Here is a 22,169-nt window from a genome sequence, read left to right on the forward strand (position 1 = left end):
ATGAAAGACCTCTGGCCGGGTACGTCATCCTGATATCTTGTGGTTATTACCGGGGAGAATGTCACATGCAAGTTGGCCACAACGTGTTGCATAACTTATGCTTCGAAATATTGTCGTCGGAGCTTAATGCTGAGTCGGCATTGTCGAACTGGGGTCCAAACCTTGACTGTGTCACCAGGATGATGCCAAGCGTTTCGACGTGTCCACTACTTGTTGGTGCTGTCGCGAGTGGGTTGGTGGGCCACCACGCCACGTTGTTCTCGTCCGTGGACATCGATGTTGAAGTCGTCTTCGTAGGCGGGCGCTAGCATGGCGCTGAGAAGAGTGTTCGCCTGTCTTCTGTGAAAAAACTGAAATGGAGTCGTGTGCGTTGTTTTCTCAGATACTGCATTGCCCGTAAGCGTGACACCTGGAAACATTTGCAAGGCTTGTTTAACGTCAACGCACATCGGCCGCATGTCGAGGAAGCTGTTGAGGCGTTCGGTTAGTCCGTAGAGGTCGGGGTGGTACACTGTAGTCCTTCCTTGATCCGTGTTCCTGTAGCATTAGACTCCTGGCATAAGCCCTCTTGTGACGTCCGTTCCGCGGTCCGTCATTACAACTTCAGGGGCTTCCTATCGTAGGACAACTTCGTGGACGAAGAATTTTGGTCGTGTTTTGGACGGCGGCTGTTTCTATGTAGCGCATCAGGTAGTTTGGTGCAGCAGCTATATAATAATTAGGCCACATAGGCAGCGGTAATAGGAGGCTCATTTTGATTTGTCAAATGGTCTTGACGGTACAGCGATAGGCTGCAGAAGTCTTGCGAACCTCGTCACCGGAGTGTTTGCAGTCCCGGCCGCTCCGTCGAAGCAGGTGACCTTCGATGCATGTTGAAAGGAGTTATACTTCCGTTTAATCTCGCCGAGCGTACGGTCTGTATCAAGGTGCCCAGAAGCTTCCAAGGTTTAGTCGCGTAGGTCAGCAGGGACAATGAGAAGGGACTTCGTTTTCGTTGTGTGGGCAATCTTCGTCATGAGGAGGAAGGTTTTGAAACCTAATGAGGTGAGTTGAGCTTGAAAGCTCTGAGCATGGCAACGTTATCTTATTCTAGGCGGTAGATCATGTCGCACCTTCCAGGGTCAGCACGCTGCTCTGTAGGAAGGTCGATCTCTATGTCGATGCCCGAAAACACGTCGTTTTCATCAGAGTCTGATGTCCAACTTGAAGCAGAGCACGCATTAAACATCCGAATGCTTCCGACCGCAGTTCCAGAAGACGGTAGCAGCACTTATTGCGGACGGAGGCTCCACCGCCGGCGTCGGCCATGTGGGTCTTCCAGTTTTGCTAAGCTACACAGCGCATGGTGATTTGTTAGTACTTTGTATAGTCTCCGTGTCGGTGGTGCCTGGCTTGGACCGACATCTTGTAATATATCGCTTCACTCCATTCCATGGTTATTCTCATTTGTCCTGTCACCACGTAAAAGCATTACGAAATAGCCAATATAACAGTGAGGCACTCTTTTAGCGGCTGGAAAGCTTATTTTCGCTTTCAACAGACTGCGGAAGGAAGAAACGATTGCTTTGTCGCTGCCCTTTTGTTTTTCGACGAGTACAGCCCCCAAGCGTGCGTCACGTGCGCTTGCGTGCATTTCTGTGTGGGCCTCTTCGTCGAAATATGCCAGTGGAAGCGAGAACTGCACGTGGTGTTGGGCCTGCCGGCTTTTTGCTGAGCGTTCACCCTGCAGAACAGGACGCTTTCTTCCCTCATACGTCCGTTTTCCTAGAAGTTAGGGGCCCTCCGTAGGGTTTCAGGAGGGCAACAGCGGAACGACAGGGCCTTCTCGCGTGGTGCGGCAGAAGTATCAGGACAACGAAGGGCAGCGCTGCAGGCATTGGCTTGTGGCTCACGGAGTAGCTTCTGTGAAGTAGACTACTTAACGAATTTTTTACTTCTTTGATGACGTCAATTAAGGGTGCTACTATAGATTGCGGGAACATTAGTGAGGGGTTGTTTGATTATTCGCGAAGCACAGCGCGGATGATTTCGCGTAGCTCGTCAGGCGAAGTTATCCAGCCTCGACATTGAAGTAGTTCATCGGTAACGGCCTTAAGACCTTGGCGGTTCGCACTAACTGTCCTGCGAGGTCGAGAACATTGCCTACTCTACAAAAATAATTTTGTGAGTGAAGGGAAGGTTTTATCTAGTCTTTCCCTAAAAGAAGAAGCTAGACGAACGCGGCTGACACCATAAGGAACAACCGTTCACTCCCCTTTCAGCCCAGGATAAGATGATTGGGCGTGTGTGGCTGGCAACAGAACATGAGCGAAATGTTAACGCAGCATACTTTGTGCATATATGCCTCTCCGGGGGACTTAAACTACAGAATGATGAAACACCAGCGAAAGAGTAGAATAAATTACCGGGAAACTATAAAGCACTTTGAATATTATTATAGAGAACGGGCCATCTCCGAGCTTGCATACTGAACGAAACACGAATGGCAGCCGCACGCCACGGGGCTAAAAAGAGCTTTTGGAAGTGTAGGTAAATACACCGGCAGCTTGACTTCGCACTTCACCTTGATTGAAAGCCATAATGCGTTGGCGCGGGAGGCTTACACAACTTGTCATGAACGGAACAAGTGCTTTCGTAAACGTGGCTTCTAATTCAAAAGAGCCAATACTTTTTAGGCAGTCTCGAGGAATGATACGAAGATCTAATAACATACGAGCCCGTGGACTTTACGTGTGCGCATTACAATGACTCCGAATGGTCTGAATTAATTAGTACACTGTCCTCCACAGCACCGACCATGTAGTGGAAGTTCGGCTGGGCGGTTAACACTCAAATGTAAATGTTAAATCTGCCCTATGCGACCGCATAGCGACTCGCCGCTTCTTCAACCACGCACATGAAGGAAACATGATGGCTTCGAGTGACCGCCAGAGCAGCCACTAAATAACCTGGTTGTGCGCCTCAGATCAAGAGAATTGTGTGCATAAATATCAATCTACGCTCTGCCGAACAGCACGACCATAAGTACAAGCGGCATAAGCAATACGCAGCCTTACGATCAAGTGGCTCCTAATTGAATCGCTGTGCTGAAAGCAGTTTATTTGTTTAATAGAAGGGTTCGTTTAGGTCACGAAATTCCTCGTTCCATTCCTCGTTCCAATTTCAAAGTTTCCCCAAGGAGAAACAGAAAATTAAATATAAAATTTACGCTTCGAACTCACGACAAGTGTGTATCAACGGTCCCTTGTCGACCGTCGATATGACCAGTCGGCGGCAAGGGCAGTAGGTAAACAGAAGCAAACGTTTATAGCGCCTGGTCCAGATACGCATGCACACACACACACACACACACACACACACACACACACACACACACACACACACACACACACACACACACACACACACACACACACACACACACACACACACACACACACACACACACACACACACACACACACACACACACACACACACACACACACACACACACACACACACACACACACACACACACGCACGCACGCACGCACACACACACACACACAAACATGTATGTTTGTATGTATGTATGTATGTATGTACGTATGGATGTACATATACGTAACGCAGGAGACATGGCGTCCATCGAACCAACACCTTTATTAACAACTTCTTCATCGTCCACCGCTATCGCATCGTACGTTCTCTTGGTGGCTAATCTCCCATTCCGGCCAACTGCCCTACTGCCATCCATCTGCGGGACTTCACATATATATATATATATATATATATATATATATATATATATATATATATATATATATATATATATATATATATATATATATAGCGAATCAGAATAGGAAATGAGGGGCTCGTTGAAAATAAGACAGAAATAAGGGTTGGCAGTCAAGAAACCCTCGGAAAGCAAAGGGCAGGATATGGTAGGTCATAGAAACAGATAAAGAATTTAGAAAGAACGAAAGTGGGGAAAAAATACCCGCCAGGTGGGATCCGAACCCACGACCTCCAGAATACCGGTCTGGTGCGATCATCACTACGCTACCGGCGGGGCTATTTTTCCCCTCCACTTTCTGGGGTATTTATGTCAATGTAATTTTTTCCTGCACTTGGGGGTGGTATGTATGTATGTATGCATGCACGCATGTGTGTATGTATGTATGTATGTATGTATGTATGTATGTATGTATGTATGTATGTATGTATGTATGTATGTATCTATGTATGTATGTATGTATGTATGTATGTATGTATGTATGTATGTATGCATGTATGTATGTGACGAACCAGAATAGGAAAATACTCGGCTGTGGCGGCCACTTTTCTGATGGAGGCGAAAGGCAAAAAACGCCCGTGTATACGAGATTTCGGTGCACGTTAAAGATCCCCAGGTGGTCAAAATTAATCCGGAGCCCTCCTTCACAGCATGCCTCATAACCTGTGTCGTTTCGGTGCGTTAAAGCCCATATTCGATCAGTCGCGGTTAGAATCTGTGAACTTAGCTAAAAATTTGCCGTAATTAAATGGGAAGCTAAATCGAAAAATAAATGCCCCTTTAATTAAGAGAAAGATGAAAAAGCGAAGCTTCCTATCATGCAACCTCAGTCGAAATCCCAAATCCGAACTATCTCGACCGTGTCGGAATGGCGCCAGACGATAGAGGCCAGTTTCATTGCCCGAAGGAACCAGGTTTGATGCGGGTCATCAGGATACTTTGTTTTTCTTGAGGCAGTTGATATGCTAGGGTTTATCATCATCATCGTTTATGAAAGCAATTGTGTAAAGTTGGCTTTTCTGCAGTGGGTTTTGGCGTGACATGGAACGCCCCCAGTGAGGCATAGAAAGCTTCGCTTTAATAAAACTAGCGAACAAGTCTGGCTGCTTTTAAAAGCGTGCACGCGGGGCTGCTAATCGTGATTGGTGGGAAAACGGCATTCTATAAAACAAACTCCAGGAACACCTTGACTACAATGCGCCCGAGTGCCTTATCCACGCCGCGAACGAAACCACTCCGGGGAATGGCGCGACTGCCATGTAATTTCTTTCAACAAGGCGATATGCTCACTACCACTGCACATAGCAGAACGTCAGGCTTGCATCGCGTGATGCACAGCGTAGACCAAACCTTTGAGACAAATATTATGCTTCGCATCGCCATTTGCCGAGATTTTATTGTTGGCCACATGGATCATTCACTAGAAGGTATTATGAAGTTGAACGATAGGACTATTTTATTTTATTTATTTATTTCAGAATACTCTTGGCCTTAGGACATTATGGGTGTGGGACACATTAGGATAGTTAAGTATCAATACATATAGCTCATACCACAGTATAAACAACAACACAAAAGGCTTTACACGTTACATATGGGACATCTTGAAGGTAGCGCACTTAAACGTGGACACTCGGCGAACGAAAACAACAAACCACAGCGCTGACTCACAACTGATGTTTATTAGAACAGACACACAGTTAAGTACTTCATCCTAATCCCATCTGACCACACAGCCTACATACGTCATATTCCAGCGTATCATTTCCAAAACATGACAGGCATAAAACAAACTGTGTGGATGAAGGCGGGTGTTGTATTTACGTTCCAGAGCGATTTAAAAACTCAAACACACTCTCATGTAAATGAATCGACGGCACACTAAAGCACCACACCCCCTTTTTTCCCATATTATATGCCTCAATAATCTCACGTGTCAACTAATCCCTGTGCACAGATGATATCACCGTTTCCTTGAACGCAGGCTCGCATTCGCACTTCGATGCGATTGATCCACGTGCGAGTAGGTGTCCGCTCCTAAAAGGGACACTGAAGTGAATTTGTCAAGCTCCCATTTTTGCTTGCACTGCGTAGACTGGCTCAAATTAGCACACTCTTCATCGTTTATCCGGTTGACAAATCGGTGAATATTTTACAAAGCGCGAAAGAAGAAAAACTACCATGCGCGGTTTGCGGCGGCCGCACCAACTAAGCTGTGACGTTGGGAGGAGGGGGTACCGTGATTGGACGATGCCCAAGGTTAGCAATCAAACAAGTTTCGGTTTCGGTTTCGGTTCTGTAAAACAATATGTTTGACATCCGATGGCGTCGTAGGATGGGCATTCTCAATATCCCAGTAATCGTAGTACCGCGCTTCTGCCTTGTTGTCGGCTGTAAAATGCATAAGATAAGCCTCCCAGGACGGCTTGGAATCGTAGCATTCACTAGCCGAGGCCTACGCAGTGCATGAACGCCCTCCGCATCCCCGCAGACGCACAAATGCATGCGCTTTCCCCCTATATTTGGAGCTTTCCTCACTCATGCCTGTATCGTAAAAAGCGTGTTCTCACCAGGCCAAGGGTCTGTTGATTCTGGCCTGTGCCCACTGCCCGCAAGCAGTCGGTGCTTATGGCAACCGCACGCCAACAAGAACTCGCTAGCGCGCCAGTGCCAGGCTGCGCGAGTTCTGCGGACTAGTTCGTGGAGCAGTGAACGTTGCGGCCCAAAAAAAGGTGAACTCAGTATAGAAAACATCGGTGAAAAACGAAATAGTTACCTTATAAAAAAAACTTGTACCCTCGGGGATTCGAACTTGTGACGGGCAAAACACTCGCGTTGATATACCTAGCGCTCCAGACACCGCGGCCACGGGCGAGAGCGCCGCCGACAATGGAAATATAAGGTATATAATGTATAACAGTTTACACTTTTATTTAGTTTTAGTATTTCAAGCAGCTTAGGTGATCATTTGTTGTATTGCGCTCGTGCAGTAAGCGTCTCCCGTGTTTCCACAATAGCTCACTTCTAGCAATTGCATTTCTTAGACGGAAAAGCGTTCGCAGATGCGTAGTCGTGCTGCTGACCGCTGTGCGTGTTCGCCCAGCGCAAAAAAAGTGCTTCCCGCACCCTAGTTTACGCTGTACGGTAAAAATATCAGTTGATTTTATTTCCTTAGTACCTATATTGACTTCGCTGACTCCTCTACCCCTTCAAGAGGGATAGAGGAGTCATATTTTCCTACTGGCGTACCAGTCAGCGAAGCGTCACATGTGCGCTTGTGCAGCGATTGTGTGAAGCGACCTTGACTTGGAGCTAGATACAGAGCACAAGCTAACGAAGTAAAGAAAGGCACATTCTTCCATTCGCAAACGTGTTGTGGCTTAGTTTCAACTGATCGAGCGAATTGCCATGACCCGTCAGCGGCCGGCGGACTAAACGTTCGGCCGACTGACTCGATCGCGGAAGGTCGGTGAGCCGTGCAGTAGCGCAGCCAATTGCCAGCTCCTCTCCTGCTGACGTCACACGAAAACGCCAAAGAAAATGGGCGAGAGTGCAGAGAGGAGGACAGCATTTTCGAATTGATTTTTCTACTAAATAAATTCAAGTAAACGCGCTCAGAGTGGTCGAAACAGGGCCTAGGGACTCCGGACTACAATTTCCGCTCGTAATCCCGCATTGTTTACAAATCACTTCAGTGTCCCTTAAAGACCTTTTGTGTTCTAGCAAACTGACATTGATACATCGACTTCGCTGACCAATATACACATAAGCACAGGAAAATGGTATAAGGTAATCAACACACTTTTTGCATGGAACAAAAGGAGACAACTGCCTCACCCCGCAACCCTTTCCGGTGCCACGCGACATGCCTTCAAGCTTTCTGTCAACAGAGCCACAAATTTTGCTAAGTCTATTGGGTGCTGAAAATACAACCCTCACACCGAAGCGACCCGCAACATTTTTCAAACCGTGGGACAATCTACGAATATATGGGAGTACCGCAGGAAATTTGTTCTTCGCCGGTGCTATATCCAAACAGTTACAAAGGTTAAACGATGCCGTGTTTTCATTCGTCTCGCGGTACAGAAGCTGATAATACGGGTAAAGATGGGCACATGCGCAACGCGTGACGATATAGCACCGGCGGAGAAGAAATTTCCTGCGGTACTCTCATATGTTCATAAATTGTCCCACGGTTTAAAAAATGTTGCGGGTCGCTTCGGTGTGAGGGTTGAATTTTCGGCACCCAATAAACTTAACAAAATTTGTAGCTGTGTTGACAGAAAGCTTAAATGCATGTCGTGTGGCACCGGAAAGGGTTGCGGGGTGAAGCAGGTGTCTCCTTTTGTGCCATGCAAAAACTGTGTTTTCTACCTTATACCATTTGCCTGTGGTTATGTGTATATAGGTCAGCGAAGTCAGTGTATCAATGTCAGGTTGCTAGAACACAAAAGGTCTTTAGGCGGGGACACCTACTCGCACGTGGCTCAACACGTATCCAAGTGCAAATGCGAGCCTTCGTTCAAGGAAATGGTGAAATTATCTGTGCACAGGAATAAGTTGACACGTGAGAACATTAAGGCATATAATATGAAAAAAGGGGGTGTGGTGCTTTATTATGCCGTCGATTCATCTACATGAGAGCGAGTATGAGTTTTTAAATCGCTCTGCAACGTAAATACAACACGCACCTTCATTCACAGAGTTTGTTTCATGCCTGTCATGTTATGAAAATGATACGCTTGAATGTGGCGTATGTATAATGTGTGGTCACATGCGTTTAAGTTGAAGTATTTAACTGTGTGTCTGTTCTACTAAAAATCAGTTGTGAGTCAGTGCTGTGGTTTATCGTTTTCTTTCCCTAGTGTCCGTGTTTAAGTGCGCTACCTTCAAGACGTCCCCTGTACATTACCAACTAGCCAAGTTTTCACTTCTTCTACATTTTATATATTAAATAGTATGCATTATACACATCAGAATTGCTAGCAAAAGCCGCAATGTTTCTGTCAAAGCATACATACAAACAGTCCGGACAATCAATAACGGCAGAGCAAGGTTACAAGAAGATTTCCTTGAGCACTTCCAACAAACTTTTCTAGCGAATTACAATAAAGAAGTGGCAATTATCTTTTATATTGTACTTTCCGGCTACTCCAGTAATGCAGCGGCGCATGCGCAGTTGGCTCCAGTACCTCATATTTTGCAAATCTGTGCGAGGTGTGCATATGGCCTGACAAATGCGACCAACGCACCCCAAGCTACCCGTGATGGGACTTGGGGACGCACCCATTCTCCCCCCACACGTCAACATAGAGTGCCTTCTATAGTAACCAATGACAGGTGTCGATGCAAACGATAAAACACGCTCAGTGCAATACCTAACTGGAAGAGACTGACGTGTCACGCAGAGACACAATACCTGGGAGATACGTATGAAGAAGCCCTTAAAGGGGCCATGCAGACAAAACAAGTTTGATTCATTCGAAAGGGTGCCTCGTTAGAATCCTACTGACACCACTTTTAACGTAAACTTCGCTGAAATAAGCTGCATAATTAGGAAAAAAGGGAATCGCCATGCGGCTCACAACCTCAATTGATTTGATTGTTTGTGGGGTATAAAGCCCCGACGCTACACAGGCGATGAGGCGCGCCGTAGTGGAAGGCTCCGGAATAATTTCGACCACCTAGGGATGTTTAACCTGCGCCGCAATCTCGAACACACAGGTGTTTTCGCTTTTCGCCTCCATCGGAAAAGCGGCCGCCGCGGCTAGGAATCGAACCCACGTTCTGGAACTCAGCAGTCCAACGCCTTAGCCACTCAGTCACCGCGGCGGCTCTAGCTCATTTCCCGCACTAGACATCACAGCTGTGCTATTAGTCCGGCACAAGAAAACGCAAGTTAGGCGATGCTTATCAGCTATTTACCGCTATTACAAGGAGCTATTTTCGATTAATGTAATACATATTCATTTTATAGCAGTAAGAATGGTGGGGCAAACAATAGAAGCTACGAAAATTCACGTAAACATAAAAGTACCAGCACGTACTGCTGTTGGTACTGCGCGCACTATGCTTGTTATAGTTGCACAGCAGACCGGCGCTTCGGGATTGCCTCACACGACACTAGCCGATTGCCGTAAGAGACTTTGTCTTACGTGACCCTGTTTGGGGAGTATACCCCATGATTCACGAAACCGTAACAAAAAATTGCGCTAATCTACCCTGTGAATGTGGTTGCAAAGCAAAGCTGTAAACGGCAGCCACAACGATTGCCCATGCGACGTACCTTAAATAGGTCGCATCGCTCTAAAATAGTGAAACCAGAGATAAGTGAAATGCACTTAACAATAGCCGTTATTACTTCAAAGAGATATCCCTGGTAAGGTTAAATCAATTATGATGCATGAGCGGTGGCTGGTTGAATTGTATTGGTTAGCACATAAGTGGAGGCGTTTTTTTATAAAATTAAAGGAAGCTCAAATCCGGTGTTAGAAGATCTCAGTTCTCCATTCTATGCCGCCGCGGACGGAGGCGACGAGATGGGCCGCCGAGACTGTGGAGGAGGACGAGAAGAAGCAGGAGGAGAAGCAGGAGGAAGAAGTACTGCTATTCAGATTTCTGAACGCCCCAAAGTGCGGCCCAGGGGAGTGGTTCTTTCTTCACTGGAGCCCATATGCAGTCCGCGCCGACTGTGCTCTGTCCAACAACTGAAGCTGGGTAGGCAGACAGGGGGTGGACAGCAGCATCTCCCATTTCTCATGTTGTATAGTTAACGCAAAGTAAGGAGGGTGCTCAGGGGTAAAGTCGCACACCCCGATTAGGTAGCGGAGTGTTCCCACTTCTGTGCAATATTTACATTCAGCGTCGTAGCGATTCCGGGGCATTATGTGAAGACGCGTCGGGTGTGGGAAGGAGCCGGATTGTATGTGCCGTAGGGTAGTTTGTTTTTCTCTGGAAAGGTCAGGGTAAGGCGAAGGTAGGGTCTGCATCTGCAGGCGATAATGCTGGGTTATGTCCCTGAACGGGACAAGCGGGTGACTGGCCTCGTGCAGCTCCGTAGAACGGGGGGTAAGAGGGCAGGCTTTTTGGTGGGCGCATTCGTTGCCCTCCATGGGAGCGTGAACGGGTGTCCAGATGATCTGAATGGAATCGTTTGGGAATTGTATTTTTAGCACACGCCGTGCACTTCGGGACACCCAACCCGAATAGTAATTCCGGTAGACTTGTTGGGAATCGGTGACTACCTTAGGAACCCCTGGTCGAGTGAGAGTCACGACATGGCGTACTACTGCCCTCGATGTTGAGAGGCGTCAGTGTAGATGACGGCATGATCCCCAAAGAGCGTGGTGTTGAGTGCTTGAGCCCGTGCTTGTCGGCGACCCTCGTCGTGTGAGGGGTTCATATTTATAAGCAAAGGGAGCATCTTTAGTTCTTGTCGCCTAGATTGCGGGAGTAGATCAAGCGGAGTGGCTTTCTGTGCTGCCCAGCCAATCTGGTGAAAGATGCGGCCACCCACCGCAGTTCTGCTCATTCGGAGCTTCTGGTTGGAACGGTGGCCCTCTATCAGCTCTTCCACCGTGTTGGGGAGCCCCGTACTAAGCAGCCTCTCTGTGGATGCACTCAGGTGAAGGCCAATGGCATGCTCAACCGCCTTTCTAATCCTTATATAAATCATCTCTATGTACTCCTTGCTCAGAAAAAGACATTGGGTTGACGCAAGTGATTCTCTCGAGAGACCAAAGCTTGAAATAATCGAAAGGTATCAGAATTCTTGAGGCCTCGCTTCTTGGTGGCAACTCGCCTGATCATCTGTGTGATTTGATTGCTCCTGTGTTTGAGGCGCTGCAACGACAGTCACTCTTTGTGTTGTCCTGGAGATGTAGGCCCAGGATCATGATGCTGTGGCTTGGAGTGATGGCCTGCCCATAAAGGAGTAGTTGAATGTGTTTCTTGATGTGTCGTTTGGCGTGAGGGCGGACGACAAGGAGCTATGATTTTTTACGTGAACACTTGAGGCCACAGGCTTTAGCACACTGACGTACTAGAAGTGAGATGCCACGCGTTGGTGTGAGCTTCCTTTAATTTTTGTAACTGCTTGCACAAGCGCAAGGTGCTCACAGGGCCGCTAGACTTGCCGGGGACGGAGCGCAGAACGGCGCGTGACGTCGCGTGACGCTATCATGTGGCATTCGGCGAGAATGCAGTGGGTAAACCTCTAGATGTGCTTGGTGAGCCCGCCACCTGTATTCCCCGTCTCCGCGTGGGCTCGTAGATAAATCGGCAAGACAACGGGCTCTCGCTTTCTTATTCTATTAGTGCCAGGTACGATTCCTGGCGGCGCCAGTAAATTCTTTTATTTATTTTCTGTTGACACCAACGGCCGCGAAAGAACCCTTGGGGGGTAGAGGTATAAAGCTTTGCTTTAAAACAAGCCAGGTAACAAGACAGGGCTCCTGCACCGTAAGGTTGCACGATCTAGAGGGACTGACGGTGAAGCAGGCTTAGTACCGCAGTGTGCTGCAGATAAGCAGCGCACGAACGTTCGTTTGAAGGCCTGTCTTTGTTACGTTAGTACAGACGTCACGAAACACGATTCGGCGAGAGTATCAAAATTTTAACTTTAATTGATATATTCCTCAGTGAATCAGCCGTCGTTTGCTGCCAGACAAGCGCTGGGGGCACTTATAAAACATCAAATCTTTCGAATAGAACAAACTTGTATTTTGTCTGCATGGCCCCTTTACAGTCACATAGGACGCTTATCTCAGTAAAATCAACCGTCGTTGGTTGCCCCACCAATCGCGGTAAAGCAATGACCAATCTTGCTGCAGCGCGAATGCAAACCAACGACGAAATATCAGTCAGTAAGTCGCCATTGAACAGCAGTCATTACAGGCTCCGATACGCCACACTGCAGCCCAATAATTACGACGGTACTTCGATGAGCTTCGATTTTTGTAATAGGGCTGCTTAATGGGGATCTTTTTCGAACGCGTGGTATTGACTATCTCACGTACGCTGGGATGCTCGTCGTTATAATACAGTTTGAACGACTCACGGGAATGGCGAAGAAGTTCCTTGCACACAAAAGGTCCTACGGAGGTGTCCACTTTAGAGAAATTGTGGCACACGGATAGGTTTTGATTCCAACTTCTGCAGCACATGCTTTAGACCAATAGTTTAAGCCCATTAAAGGCCAATGGAAAATCGAAATATAAAATAAAAAATGCGCGAACTGCGATGTTGTCAACTTATAGGGGTAGGGGCCCTTGTCAAATTGTTTTCACAGGTTTTTGTTCCGCCGCCTGCTTCTAAGGAAATGAAGAAGAAGAAGAAGAAGAAGAAGAAATTATCATGCAGCATCCAGTGTGGGTGTAGTGAGTGATATAATTATTTAATCAAAATGCATGGGGCATTTTATTGCAACTATATTCGTCTTGAAATTGCGCATGGCACCTAAATAAGGCATCTGGAAATGGTGGTATGGGTGTGCTGGTAACAGCAGCTTAGTCGCCCATTTCGTGTTCAGAATTAGCAAACGTTTACCAGCTTAGAATGAAACGTAATTCGCTGCAATGCACCTGAAATTACATAACACATTTGCACAAGTGATCTCCGCTCATCAGATGCACATGAGATCTCTGCTCAAACTTCGCTCAAAACTCGAGCGAAATTAGAGCTCTAAGGATTACTGCTGGCTTCATTGATTGGACCTCTTCCAAAACGCGTCTCCTTCAAGCAATCGAATTGAAACTGAGAGGCTAGTCAACCAGTTCAAAGGAATAGTGAAAACTTCAAGCGTGACACCGAAACGCTGACAAGAGAAGGAACAGAACCTGCGTGCGCTAGTCTTGTTTCCCGCCTTGTCGGTGTTTGTAAGTCGCGAATCAATTTTTCCGTATGCTTCAAGCGATAGACACAAAGTTTTTGCGTGATCGCCTGCTACCGCCGCCACCAGTGAGCGAGCGAACGAGCGAAGGCGCGTGTTTGCTGACTTCACTCACTGGGTTCGAGTGCGGAAAAAAAAAAAAGCATGAGCAAGCCACGTTCTTATTCGCTTCTCACCTTCGCAATCATTGCCACTGTCTGCCAGAGGAAGGTAACGTTGGCTTCCCCGCGATGGAGCAGCGTTCGCAATTAAAGATCCTCTCTGGTTCCGGACGGTTCGCGCTTGATCTGGACAGCCGGTGGTATGTGTCACTTCGTTTGAGCGTCAATATAAAACCGCACAACCTGTCCAGGACTGGTGGCGCTCGTCAACGGGCTACTACCGCGGTGGGTGATGTCCCTGAAGTACAGTGCACGACAATAGAACAAGATATTCCTGGTGTTTTAATCTGTCACCTTTTTCGTTCGCGATTAAATTAAATTAAATTAAATTTCGGAAAACGTCGTCAGTATATACAAATTACGTATCCTGTATGCTGTCTTATCTGTGCCTGCATGGCGTTACTCGGGTTAGCCGCGGTTTTCCGAGGTCTCTACGCTTGCCAAATTTACTGGCGTGCGTGACCTCTGCGCGATAAAAGAGTGGCGCGTTCGGTCCTCGGAAAAGTCGTTTGAAAGTAAGGAGTCACTGGCCCTATGATGGTTAGCGAGCTTGACGTTAAAATATATGTACGGGTGCCCTCAAATAAAAGCGGGGCGTTGGTTCTTCAATTGAAAGAAACATTTCCGATACGTGAATGCCAGGAAATGCTGCGGATGTGGAAGTTTCAACTAGAGAAAGGCACTCTAAAAGACTCCCTTAAACGCTGCTGCCTCAGCACATAGAAGATAACTTTGCCTGAATTCGCGAACACGCGCGCTGTTTACTTTCCATTGTGCTTATACATGCGGTCAATCACGTTGTGCTGGATAAAAGTATTTCGTAATTTTCCGAAGTATTTTTTGCATGCGAGGCTTCATTTTTCTTTGTCTGCGTTATAGAGAAAGGATCCGATAACGCCAATGCAGTTTTTTAGTACCACAGACCTTCGCCCTACCCCAACCAACTACCGCTACAGCCGTGACCGGCATTTTTTTTTGTACACCTTCCGACCACAGTGTAGGGCACCTCTTCCAGGAACATTCTGGCGTGATCCTCCTCATGGTCCTCCTCCTCGAACGGGCACCAGCTGCGCGGTGATGCGAAGGAGAACACGGCGCCCTGAGTCCCGCTCTGCTTCATCCGGGTCTTTGCCGCAATACAACGGAAGCAGCGTCACGCCTTACAAACCCGCGATTGGTCCACACATTTATCCATTGAGGGATTTTGAAGTCGTGTTGGTGACAACGTTTGCCGATATTTATGACTGGTTTCTGTTGCACAATGTTTGGATGCATTATCCATAGCTTCACGAAGGCAGCATTACCTCAATTGTTTTTATTTTCTCTCACTGCGTAATTTATACTTACACGCAGGCTGGAAGCTATTAAAACCGCCCGCGTTGTAGGGAACGTAGCTCCTTATTTTAATTTTGTTACACAAAGGCAACAAAAAAAAGTAGTTTTTTTCAATCAATCAATCAATCAATCAATCAATCAATCAATCAATCAATCAATCAATCAATCAATCAATCAATCAATCAATCAATCAATCAATCAATCAATCAATCAATCAATCAATCAATCAATCAATCAAGTCAACTTTATTGCCTTACAAATGGGTACAGGGAAAGCGACAGCCACAAAATGCTGAACGAAGCAGCTTGACGGGGCGGCTGCCCCCATGTGGTTAACAACAACGAGTCGAACAGATTAAAAGATACAGCAGAGGGGAAAAAAAAAAACTTCAAACACGTGTCAAGCAAACGCAACAAAAAGTGCTTAACAGTCATGGTTAGCTGGGTAACAGAAGCAGCAAAACTAATTCAACAGGTGCATGTCACAGGTATTTACCACAACAAAACTATAAGAGATATATAACACGCGCTACAACAAATATTCTTTGAAGGCGGATTTAGATTGTTCTTCAGCGATCTCAGTTGATTTACATTCAAAGTTACTGAACGATTTCGGCAATTCGAATGTTAAAGATTGACGGTCGTAGTTGTTGTGGGGTGTAGCAGTATACCATGTGTCTGGATTGCGCGTGTTGTATGCTGTAATATTTTTCTTTAATTTCACTAAGCCCTCGTAAAAGTGATGTTATTTTTTATAGCGGCAAGGCATGAATGGCCAACCCGTATTTGTAGCAGTTGCTGACTATATATATTTTTAACTTCTTGAAGAATTCAGGCGTGTGGAAATTATACGGCACATTCGCTATTATCCTTGCCACCTTTTTTTTAGGACTAGGAAAAGCTGGTGAAAGTTCTTGTTGGTTGTCGTGCCCCCGAGCAAGTGTGCATACGTGAGTTGCGGTAAAAGTGGTGAATTATATAGTAGTATTTTAATACGTTCAGGTAATATATGCCTACATTTATTGATGACACTAACAGTTCGCCAAACGAACAAAAAAAAACGTGTAGTGCACAGAAAACATGCCTAAGCGGGCGAACCATTTGTAGTTCAAAGGTGTTAACTTTTGAAAATTGAAGGGGGAACGAACAAGAAAAGGATGTGTCTAATGAAAAAAAAAAATATGAAGAAGGGAGCGATGGGGCAAACAAAGCAAGAGGAAGTGAACAGTAAGTTGAACGGAAGGCATAAACAACCCTCGAAGTCTACGCCTATATTACGTGAGGCTGCACTCACATGATTTTAGTGTTTGTTCGTCTGTGTGTTTATTTTTCAGCGCTCCCGCACTTCAGAAACGTCAGCTGACGACATTTGCTGGCACGCATAGCTTGGCGGCACAAACCTGCCGCCGTCGTCAGAGCTGTGCTAGGCGCTTTTATACGGGCTGCGAGAGATTGACGCTACTGTAGAAGAGAAGCTTGCCCCCATTCCCGCCCTCCTGAGCTGACGAGGACTTTGCTCGCTGTCGAACAGGCTTCTCCTCCGCCCGGGAATATTAAAAAACAGGTCAAAGGTCACGCTTATCGGAAATGATCTGCCGGCAATGCCAAAAAGCGGAAGTCGAGACGCAGAGCTTGGCCGCACGGAAATGAAAGTGAAGGAAGCGCGTGAGCGAGAGCATCGCACTCGAGTCGAGATATGCTGATCGATGCAGCCTTCCTTCTTTCTTTTTGCGAACTGACTTGCTTCTGATCTATACAGTGTAAACCGCGTTGGAACTTTACAACGAATAGGTCCTCATAGTACGGCTGTTCTGGGGCGCGTTCGTCACAGAAGCTGTGGTAATATATTTAACGCGTTATCTTCGCCATTCTTTACGCCTTCCAGTGCTAGCATTTGGTAAAACGTAGTTTTTGATGATGTCGGTGTCGCGATAAGTATCGTAACTGTCTATTGATCGATTATGGGGTTTAACGCGCCGACGCTGCTCAGGCGATGAGGCGCTCCGGATTCATTTTGACCACCTGGGGATCTTGAACGTACGCCGAACTCTCGAGCACACAGGGGGCGGTTTCGCTTTTCGCCTGCATCAGAAAAGCGCCCGAGGCCGGGAACCGCAGCTGCAATGTACTTGGGCTCAGCAGCACAACGCCTTTGCCACCGCAGCGGGTGGGATCTTAACACTTGCCTCTTTTATTGTTGACGCTGCAGAAGGAAGTTTAGACTAGTTCCAAATAATATTTGTGAAAGCCATGGCGCTAACTACAGGTGGGATTTATGTGGTGCCCAAGCTGTCGGAAGTTACCTAGAGCATCTCGAGCTTCGTAGAGTGGCAGAAGCCGATAGCTGTGCACATTGTAAACAATGTGCATTGTAAACTGTGCATTGTAAACTGTGCATTGTAAACTGTGCATTGTAAACTGTGCATTGTAAAAAAACGTCTGTTACAAATCCCAACAGTAATGTAATCAGTGTCATCCCGTTTGTGCATCAATTTTGTTTAACGCGTGCGAGGTTTTTCTTGTCGACAAAAAGTATATTTCTGCAGTTACGAGTTTCACAAGAGGGATGTTCGCAACCTTACAATAACTTTAGGAGCACGCTAGTTTGCCTAACGTGCTCTCCTTTGCTATGATTCGTAAACCAGCCAACTGGAGACGACATTTTCTCGCCTATACTGTGTTCTAGAAAGAAAACCTCATTCGTGGGTTAGTGTTCGTTTATTGATAAAGGAAACTTTCACTCTTGGACGAGCAGGAGACGAGAATACGACGACAACAGGATACAATGAAATAGAAAAGTGTATTTACGTTTATATACAAAATGTTGTTTACAAAAATGCGCATGGAAGACGCTTGCTATCCTAGCAATCGACTAATATGGTTACACCCAAGGTACACTACCTTAGCGATCGACTATTACGTAGTTACACCCAAACAACAAATGATGTAAGTGCGTATTGCGGGGAGGCCCATTGGTTTTATTAACTCCAGCCTGGTCTCACGCTGACCATCTTGCACGCGAATTGAGCTTTGGGCACATTGTGTGCAGCGCTGCCGATTTGGTTGGTAAGTTTAGACCTTAAGAAATAAGCCAAAGGCGAGGCCAAACGCTATCCCACCTTTCCCCTCAAGTTGACCTCTTCCAGACGCAGTGGTCGAAGGAGAAAAAAAAAACGACACGTTGCCAAGGAGGCTTTCACGGCCCGCGAAGGGCTCGGGCACCGTTGAGGCAACAAGGGTAGTCACCCCTTGCAAAGCAAATTCGCCCGCCGCGGTGGCTTAGTAGTGGCTAAGGCGTTGTGAAGCTGAGCACAAGAACGCGGGTTCGATTCCCGGCAACGGTGGTCGCTTTTATGATGGAGGCGAAAAGCAAAAACGCCCTGTGTTCGAAATTTCGGCGCACGTTAAAGACCCCCAGGTGGTCAAAATTAATCCGGAGCCCTCCACTACGGCGCGCCTAATCGCCTGTGAGGCGCCGGTGCGCTAAACCCTGAAATCAACGAAAGCAAACAAAACTCACTGTGAGAGGCGCATTTATAGCGCTTACAAGTATGAGCGAAGACAGCCATTTTACATGATTCTTTGTTATCCCCCTGAGGATACACCATTCCCGACACGTTTTGGACGAACAGCGTTCCCCGATGCCCATAGGTAAGCAGAAGAAGCGCAAAGGCTCACGCGTACGTCGTCTGCTCGGTGCCACTTCCGGCTCGAGAGATCTCCTGGGATCCCGTCCGCAGGCGGCTTTCACGTGCGTATGTGTTGTTTATTTGTCGCCAAGTCCTTACGTTTTCGATAAGCACCTGGTAGCATCCACAATTGTCGTTCGTTGAAGGCGCGATGTATGAGCGTTTTTTTTCGGTGGAAACAAGTTAACAACACACATACACGCACGTGTATTTGTGTTGCCTTTTACGTTAGCCTCTTTGCAGTCACTGCCCAGTGCTACAAAGAGGCGGGAGTAAGAGGCTGATCGCGTACGCGTGATTCCTGCTCCCGAGCGTCTTCTACAGCTCACCACTGTCCCCTACCGGTATGACAAAAGACGTCGGCTGCATTACACGCGACTCCGTGAATTTTCTGGAGATTCGCCATTTCATTTTAAGCCAGCCATTATGCACGTAACGGTCTGACAAAACGTTGTTTAATTTGACGCATGGCTTGCAGAAATAGCCACGAAGCTATCTGATATTGTGCACATAAAAACATTTATCGAAACACTCCAGCCTGCTGATGTGCTTTGAAGGCGAAAGCCTCAAAGCACGTAAGCAGCCTTCAAAGCACGTCCACCCGTCTACACAGTAGTCACGCTGTTTTACCGTCCTTAATCCATCTTAATCCACACATTAAGAAATCGCCGTGGGTGAGCGTCACCACAATGCCACAGAACGACCAATCAGGGTGACCAAATGTGTGGAATTTGGTGAATGATGAGGCCCAGCGTGCGATTAAAGTACAGAATAGAAGTTGCTCTGGGACAAAAAGCGTGCATTTGGACTGAGTGGTAGTTCTAGGGAACTGTGGTGAATTCCACAGGCTGTAAATCCTTAGAGTGCACCTATTCACGGGCGGAAAAGACAGAGAAAGTACGCAATGGCGCAAACGGTTCGAGCAGCTCCGAATTCCGCTCGTCGTAGCTACCATCAGGTGAAAGCATTTGTGCGAGCAGCCCGACGAGAGCAACGTGAAAGCTGAACATAAAGTTCAATAGAACAGGATGCCAAACAATGCTTTCGTCTTCATATTCTTAGAGATCTCTAAGCATCCCCCGTAATTACTTAAGCTCAACGCGGGATTCAGACGACTAAATTTAGGCTAGGATTAATGTTCGGCAAGGATTCGAAAAAACAGCCCAACTGAACCGGCAACCCATGTCGTGATATGGTCTCCCGATTTTGGCTGCACACGGCCAGACTAGAGCCAGCGGTACTTTAAGATCCCTGCGCTGCAAGACCAACATAGCCCTGGCACCATCTCCATGGCGCAGCATCTCGAATCGGCCTTTCTTGTCAGCAGCATCCACCTAAACGTAAAAGTCGGTCAGCGATACCGCCTGGTGACGTCAATTTGTGAGTGCGCGAAATAACCTCCGGGGGTGGCGACCCATGCCAATTTATGTTCGTCTTTCCTAATTATCATGGTTAAATAAGTCCACTTGATTAAATTCATTGTTAGAATTTAACGGAATCAACGTTGCATTTCGTTTTCAGTGCAATAAACCAGGTTTAGGGGAAATCCCAAGGTGGAGTAAGTACGGCTGCATTGAGGTGAATGTCAGATTTTCCTTCGCAGAAACTTACTTCACCTTAGAGATTTCCGCTAAATCTGGGTGATTAACACCATTCAATCAATTCGAGTTGTTTATCAGTTCGCTCTCACGCTACAAACGGCTACCCGGCTGCCAGGAGAGTTTTATACGGTTTTTAAGTCTCTTTTATGTCCAGTTCTTTTTGGAGTTTTTGAATTCTGCCTGGATGTTAATTCTCTTCCACCGCCACTCACGAAAAGCCAGTACTCATTCCCGAAAGTAAAGACCGTGAAAAATAGCGATTTATGGATACCGACAGACGAATGCCTCTGACAAATGTGTACTACAAAATTTTCGGAAAGATAGTATCTAATCATCTGCACTTTGCAATGCCCGTACTTATTGGCCAGCATCAATCATGCGGTCGGCGTGACCGAACAATACAGACCAATTTACATATTACTTGAACAGCCCATCAGTTCTGTAAAGATTCCTACGAGCAGCTCGCCTTGCTGCAGACAGATCTTTCAAAAGCGTTCGATCGTTAAAAACGTGAGAAACTGCGAGAACTAACGGCACACACACAGAACGCTGACTATCAGCCAAGTTTGATTGCTTGCAGGCGGCTTAAATACACATTTACAAAGCACTGGCAAGGGAAAAAGTAAAAGTTCCAAATAACACAAAATGAACGTAAGTTCTTGTTACATTGTCATCGATAAGTACCCAGTTATTCATTTTAAGGATACTCGAATTCAATTTTACACAGTAACACAGACGGTTTGCTTACACATTTCTCGCCCCTCTGACTGATGAAAAGTTTCATAGATTTCACGTGTGCGTTCACCCGCATATCTCCCAAATGAGACGACAATGATCGAATTCTGGTTCGCACTTACACTGGCGTTAGTACGCAGCTAAGTGACCGCCCACATTCGATTTAGTGAAGTAGCATGCTCCCGGAGCCGTGCATTATAGCATCTTGATTGATTGATTGTAGCGTTTAACGCACCGACGAAACGCAGGCGCTGAGGCGCGCCGTAGTGGAGGGCTCCGGATTAATTTTGACCACCTGGGGATCTTTAACGTGCGCCGAAATCTCGAACACACGGGCGTTTTTGCTATCCGCCTCCATGAGAAAAGCGGCCGCAGCGGCCGAGAATCAAACCCGTGGCCTCGTGCTCATCAGCACGAGGCCACGGGTGCATTAATACATCTTCCCCTCTGACCAATTGCATGTCAGCGAGATTTCGTAAACGACACACTGACAGCAACTCACGTGCTTTGCTTTGTGTTTCCTTTTACATGAGTTGCCCTCTCTACCATCCTTATTCACCATCGCACACAGCTTGCTCAGTTTATTGAGCGCGGATATAGACCCTTTGCGCCCCATCTTTCGGCAATTTTGTTAACTTTGTGCGGCACCTGAAGCACGTACGGAATAACGGTTGTGCGGCGTTTTACGTTCTCGAGTTCTCTGTGAAGTAACGGTTTGTTTCGTTTTTCTTTCTGGAGATCCCGGCAACATTCACCAACCACTGCATGCACCAACCAGCGTACTTGATCCCCGTTAGACCGTGTTTCCGTTTCCATTACATTTTTGTTTTCTTTATTAGAGTGGGCCAACGTTGGTTGGGACGTTTCCAAGGGAGTACGTCTTTTTTACAGTAAGTGCTCTACCCGCCTAATTGTTAAGGGTTACCTTTCGAAACACGTGCGTATACATTCGTCCGTAAAGCAAGGTTGCCCGCTATCG

The sequence above is a fragment of the Haemaphysalis longicornis genome, unplaced genomic scaffold (assembly GCF_048455015.1).
Source record: "Haemaphysalis longicornis isolate Haplotype H1 unplaced genomic scaffold, Haemaphysalis longicornis Haplotype H1 scaffold_1, whole genome shotgun sequence".
In the NCBI taxonomy this organism is placed as follows: domain Eukaryota; kingdom Metazoa; phylum Arthropoda; class Arachnida; order Ixodida; family Ixodidae; genus Haemaphysalis; species Haemaphysalis longicornis.